We start from the raw sequence: 6,515 nt of genomic DNA on the forward strand, positions 1-6,515 counted from the left end.
GGAATAGTTGGGAGCGTTGCGGTCGCTCTCCTCGCCTCTCAAAGGAAGAGTTGGGAGCGTTGCGGTCGCTCTCCTCGCCTCTCAAAGGAAGAGTTGGGAGCGTTGCGGTCGCTCTCCTCGCCTCTCAAAGGAAGAGTTGGGAGCGCTGCGGTCGCTCTCCTCGCCTCTCAAAGGAAGAGTTGGGAGCGCTGCGGTCGCTCTCCTCGCCTCTCAAAGGAAGAGTTGGGAGCGCTGCGGTCGCTCTCCTCGCCTCTCAAAGGAAGAGTTGGGAGCGTTGCTGTCGCTCTCCTCGCCTCTCAAAGGAAGAGTTGGGAGCGCTGCGGTCGCTCTCCTCGCCTCTCAAAGGAAGAGTTGGGAGCGGTGCTGTCGCTCTCCTCGCCTCTCAAAGGAAGAGTTGGGAGCGCTGCGGTCGCTCTCCTCGCCTCTCAAAGGAAGAGTTGGGAGCGGTGCTGTCGCTCTCCTCGCCTCTCAAAGGAAGAGTTGGGAGCGTTGCGGTCGCTCTCCTCGCCTCTCAAAGGAAGAGTTGGGAGCGCTGCGGTCGCTCTCCTCGCCTCTCAAAGGAAGAGTTGGGAGCGCTGCGGTCGCTCTCCTCACCTCTCAAAGGAAGAGTTGGGAGCGCTGCGGTCGCTCTCCTCGCCTCTCAAAGGAAGAGTTGGGAGCGTTGCGGTCGCTCTCCTCGCCTCTCAAAGGAATAGTTGGGAGCGCTGCGGTCGCTCTCCTCGCCTCTCAAAGGAAGAGTTGGGAGCGTTGCTGTCGCTCTCCTCGCCTCTCAAAGGAAGAGTTGGGAGCGCTGCGGTCGCTCTCCTCGCCTCTCAAAGGAAGAGTTGGGAGCGGTGCTGTCGCTCTCCTCGCCTCTCAAAGGAAGAGTTGGGAGCGTTGCGGTCGCTCTCCTCGCCTCTCAAAGGAAGAGTTGGGAGCGCTGCGGTCGCTCTCCTCGCCTCTCAAAGGAAGAGTTGGGAGCGCTGCGGTCGCTCTCCTCGCCTCTCAAAGGAAGAGTTGGGAGAGTTGCGGTCGCTCTCCTCGCCTCTCAAAGGAAGAGTTGGGAGAGTTGCGGTCGCTCTCCTCGCCTCTCAAAGGAAGAGTTGGGAGCGTTGCGGTCGCTCTCCTCGCCTCTCAAAGGAAGAGTTGGGAGCGCTGCGGTCGCTCTCCTCGCCTCTCAAAGGAAGAGTTGGGAGCGCTGCGGTCGCTCTCCTCGCCTCTCAAAGGAAGAGTTGGGAGCGCTGCGGTCGCTCTCCTCACCTCTCAAAGGAAGAGTTGGGAGCGCTGCGGTCGCTCTCCTCGCCTCTCAAAGGAAGAGTTGGGAGAGTTGCGGTCGCTCTCCTCGCCTCTCAAAGGAAGAGTTGGGAGCGTTGCGGTCGCTCTCCTCGCCTCTCAAAGGAAGAGTCATTATTACTACAGCTAAGTAATACATAGGACTGTCACCATTGCAAATTTAAGTGGACGATTAATTGTAACACAAATACTTGTGAACACGATTTAATTGTTTTTTCGCATTAAAAACATGGATAGTGTAAATTGCCATGTGTGCATTTTGAAAATGTTTGAAAATGTTAAGTGAACATTCTTTTCACGGAAATTATTCTGATTATGTAATAATTTGTTACAGGCCTATCCCCATACAAATGTGTGATCCCAAAACCACACACACACACACACACACACACACACACACACGTCAATATTTCTATACGGTTATAGGAATACAATTACAGGTTTTCCAGGCATGGTAAGCAGCGACAATTGAAAAAACGCAACGCAGCTATCCCAACTTTTCTGAATGTTTCTAAGATGTGGCTTCGTTAATACTATAATACTATAGTCGATAGGATCAGCTCTTAAGTCTAAAATTTCAATTAATTTTAATACCCGTTTTTGTGCCGAATATAAGACGACTCTTGATTATAAGACGATCCCCACTTTTCAAGACAAATTTGTGGAAATAGAACATTGAATGTCAAATAGTCTCTGGTCCCCGATTATAACACGACCCCGCTATTTAGGATATTTCCATTGTTAAAAAACATAGTCTTATATTCAGCATAATAAGGTACTTACTGGCTGCTATTGGAAGTAGTTAATTCTCTGAGTGATCTCATTCATAAAATCCAGTTAAGACAGTTTTTTTTTAATAATAAGAGACATTTTTAGTTTTTTCTGAAATGCTGTGTGTGTGATTATTATTTTAGGCGATTATTTTTTGACGCGCAATTTTTCAATCTGTTGCACTTTATTCATGCAATTTTGCAATCATTTTAACAATCCATGGCAGCACGGTGGTCAAGATTTCAGGGTGTGTCGTTTTATTTTCCCGTTTTGTATTTTAGATGTCAGTATTTCACAGTGGATTTAGGTTTTATTTTATTTACTTTTTTTCTCCCAACACAAGGAGAAATTGAGTTTGCTTTTATTTTGACTTTGGTTTTTGTCTTTGGTTTGAAAGAGATTTGTATAATTGTTTAAAAAAAAGAAAGAAAAGAAACGCATTTCAATGGGTGGTGAATCACTATGTTTGACAGGTTAGTTCATCAGTTGGTTGTTAACGCATTTTGGGCGGGAACCCCTTTTGGTGTTTTAAAGCATTATGTTACGCTTTAGCTATTGAAAAAATAGCAGATCTACAAGCTCATAGCGCGGCACTGAGTGCCACGCTATGAGCTTGTAGGTCTGCTATTTTTTGAAAAATCCTGAAAATGTGGCGCAAAGACATTTTTATAAATTTCGACGTCAGGCCCTAAATGGGTTCAAAGACATTTCTATGGATGGTGAATCAACAACCTGTTTAGGTGTTATTGGAAGCCGTGTGTGTAGTTAGTTATAGGCCATTATTATTACACATTTAAACTGTGAAATGCTGACGTTCAATATCTGAACCTTCAGTGTTCTCTCATGTACAGCGCTGGTGGTCGTCACACATCGTAGACCTGTGTATTACAGTTTGTATAGCCGGCAAATGATCTATTTTTATATTTGCACATAAAAGGCAGTGTCAGGTTTCAACGCCCTGCAGTTCACCTGTTGTTGTTGTTGTTGTTTGGTTTAGCAGCATTTCATAATAAATGTTTGTAACACATCGTTGAGAGTTCAGCTGTCGTTCATAATGCTGCCTTATAACCTTGCGTCACCGTCCAGACTGTCCACCTCAGGGACGGATTAACCCCTGCGAGGGCCCCTGGGCCGGTAATATTTGCAGGTCCCCCATAGCGCGCGTGCGCGTGATATTTTGTGTTTTTCCGTGTTTTTATCATCTTTTTAACCTAAGTTTAACAAAATTAACAGCCAATGAAGGGCCTTTTCAGGGCGTCAAACCTAGTACCTCACGGTCCAATTTCCCCGAAGGGCGAAGGGCCCCTGAGAGCCAAGGGCCCCTGGGCCACGGCCCCACTGGCCCAATGGGTAGTTTGTCCCTGGTCCACCTCGGAGGAAAGCGAGGAAAGTGTGATCTGGTCTAAGGCCTCACTCACACAGTTGCAACATGCATACATACATTTGTCTTGTGTCTTGTCCGTGTTTAATGGCCGCCCCAATGCATTTCCAATGGAAGTCACATGGTTTGACAAAACATTTTTATTTGATGGCTGTGTTCTGCCCCCCTCCCCCCCGCATCAAACAAATGTTTTGTCAAACCATGTGACCTCCATTGGAAATGCATGCAAATCCAAGTTGGCTTTGTCCGAGGCTTACAGGTTTTAAAAATTATTATTTCTGTCTGAAATGGGTAAAAATGAATGGGAAATTCATTGGGTAATTTAGTTTAGTTTATTTGAACAGAATCAAGTACACAGTTTACGGCAAAAAAAAAGCAACATCACAGTGAAGGTGATCAAAAGGCATGAAGGGCTGAAGCTAAAAGAAACATCCCTGTGAAGGTGATCAAAAGGCCTGAAGCTAAAAGAAACATCCCTGTGAAGGTGATCAAAAGGCCTGAAGCTAAAAGAAACGTCCCTGTGAAGGTGATCAAAAGGCCTGAAGGGCTGAAGCTAATAGAAACATCCCTGTGAAGGTGATCAGAAGGCATGAAGGGCTGAAGCTAAAAGAAACATCCCTGTGAAGGTGATCAAAAGGCATGAAGGGCTGAAGCTAATAGAAACATCCCTGTGAAGGTGATCAAAAGGCCTGAAGGGCTGAAGCTAAAAGAAACATCCCTGTGAAGGTGATCAAAAGGCCTGAAGGGCTGAAGCTAAAAGAAACATCCCTGTGAAGGTGATCAAAAGGCCTGAAGGGCTGAAGCTAAAAGAAACATCCCTGTGAAGGTGATCAAAAGGCATGAAGGGCTGAAGCTAATAGAAACATCCCTGTGAAGGTGATCAAAAGGCATGAAGGGCTGAAGCTAAAAGAAACATCACAGTGAAGGTGATCAAAGGTGATCAAAGGCATGAAGGGCTGAAGCTAATAGAAACATCCCTGTGAAGGTGATCAAAAGGCATGAAGGGCTGAAGCTAAAAGAAACATCCTGTGAAGGTGATCAAAAGGCCTGAAGCTAAAAGAAACATCCCTGTGAAGGTGATCAATAGGCCTGAAGGGCTGAAGCTAAAAGAAACATCCCTGTGAAGGTGATCAAAAGGCATGAAGGGCTGAAGCTAAAAGAAACATCCCTGTGAAGGTGATCAAAAGGCATGAAGGGCTGAAGCTAAAAGAAACATCCCTGTGAAGGTGATCAGAAGGCATGAAGGGCTGAAGCTATAAGAAACATCCCTGTGAAGGTGATCAAAAGGCATGAAGGGCTGAAGCTAAAAGAAACATCCCTGTGAAGGTGATCAAAAGGCATGAAGGGCTGAAGCTAAAAGAAACATCCCTGTGAAGGTGATCAAAAGGCCTGAAGGGCTGAAGCTAAAAGAAACATCCCTGTGAAGGTGATCAGAAGGCATGAAGGGCTGAAGCTAAAAGAAACATCCCTGTGAAGGTGATCAGAAGGCATGAAGGGCTGAAGCTAAAAGAAACATCCTGTGAAGGTGATCAGAAGGCATGAAGGGCTGAAGCTAAAAGAAACATCCCTGTGAAGGTGATCAGAAGGCATGAAGGGCTGAAGCTAAAAGAAACATCCCTGTGAAGGTGATCAAAAGGCCTGAAGCTAAAAGAAACATCCCTGTGAAGGTGATCTGAAGGCCTGAAGCTAAAAGAAACATCCCTGTGAAGGTGATCTGAAGGCCTGAAGCTAAAAGAAACATCCCTGTGAAGGTGATCACAAGGTATTTGTACTTTACTTGAGTGTTTCCAATTTCTAGGACTTTTACTTCTACACCACTACATTTCAGAGGCAAATATTGTACTTTTACTTCAATACATTTATTTGAAAACTAGATTTTGTAGATTTTGATTATTACATGACATGCATGAACCACTTCAGCCCTTAATTCATGTTGGCCATTTGAAAATAGCCAATCTAGCTCACAATGCGTCGCAAGATCTGCTATTTTCAAAATATTTTTTATAGATTTGAAAACTTGAAATGGGACCATCTGTATAATTAGTACTTTTACTTTGATACCAATAGTACCTTTAGTACTTTTACTCAAGTACATTTTGATTACAGGACTTTTACTTGTAACGGAGCCGAGTAGTTCTACATTGGAGGTATTTATACTTTCACTGAAGTAACAAATGTGAGTACCGTTTCCACATTGTCTTGTACATCTGCTATTTTCACAATATTTATCTATGGGGGAACTCTCTTCAGCACTCTGGTGGACACATTTGGAGTTACAAGTTTCAGGCAGAGATTCATGGCTCAATTCTATGGCCAGGGTAATAATGGTAATGGCCTAATTCCAATATCCACCAATATGGGTATATATAAAGACCCTGTAGTCTTGATTTTTATTAGGGATGTCCCGATACACTTCTTTCGTTTCCGATACCGAATACCGATACCAGAGAATAATAATTATAATGCATAAAGAAAAAATATCTTATTTTGAAGTCCACCGACCGGGAATAGTGTTTATAGCTATCTAGCTACCGTATATATCTCGTGATATGTTGCACTTGCAGTTTGGGCAACAAACTCCACATGCCCTAACATTTTATTTACCTGCCATAGTGTCGACCCCTTACCCCTGTGTCGGATCTGTGGTTAGTTATATTTTCCGATACCGATATGAACCGATATGACTAAATATGGGCTGATCCGATACTTTTCCGATACCGATACAGTATCGGGACATCAATCATTTTTATACAGGATACTTTTAACCTCCGATGAGGCTTCTGCAGGAACCACGACTAAGCTAACGGCTGTTTACTTCTGCTGAATTATCCAATTAGCTTCCTGCTAATGCTCAGCACTTACTTAACGGCCCTGGGAGAGTTGGTCACAGATTAGGGTCATGGACAAACTGGACTGGACTTCAACTGCATTTCCACTGCATTTCCACCCCCCCCCCCCCCATCCCCCCCCAAAATTAATAAGGAAGGGAGGAATGAATGTTCAGAAAGAAATGATAGAGACAGAGACGGAGAGAGAAACACACACGGAGAACATTTTTGAGGGGCGCTCCTATTCCCAGCTTTGTGTGTGC

Source organism: Electrona antarctica (assembly GCF_951216825.1).
Source record: "Electrona antarctica genome assembly, chromosome: 1".
Taxonomy (NCBI): Eukaryota; Metazoa; Chordata; class Actinopteri; order Myctophiformes; family Myctophidae; genus Electrona; species Electrona antarctica.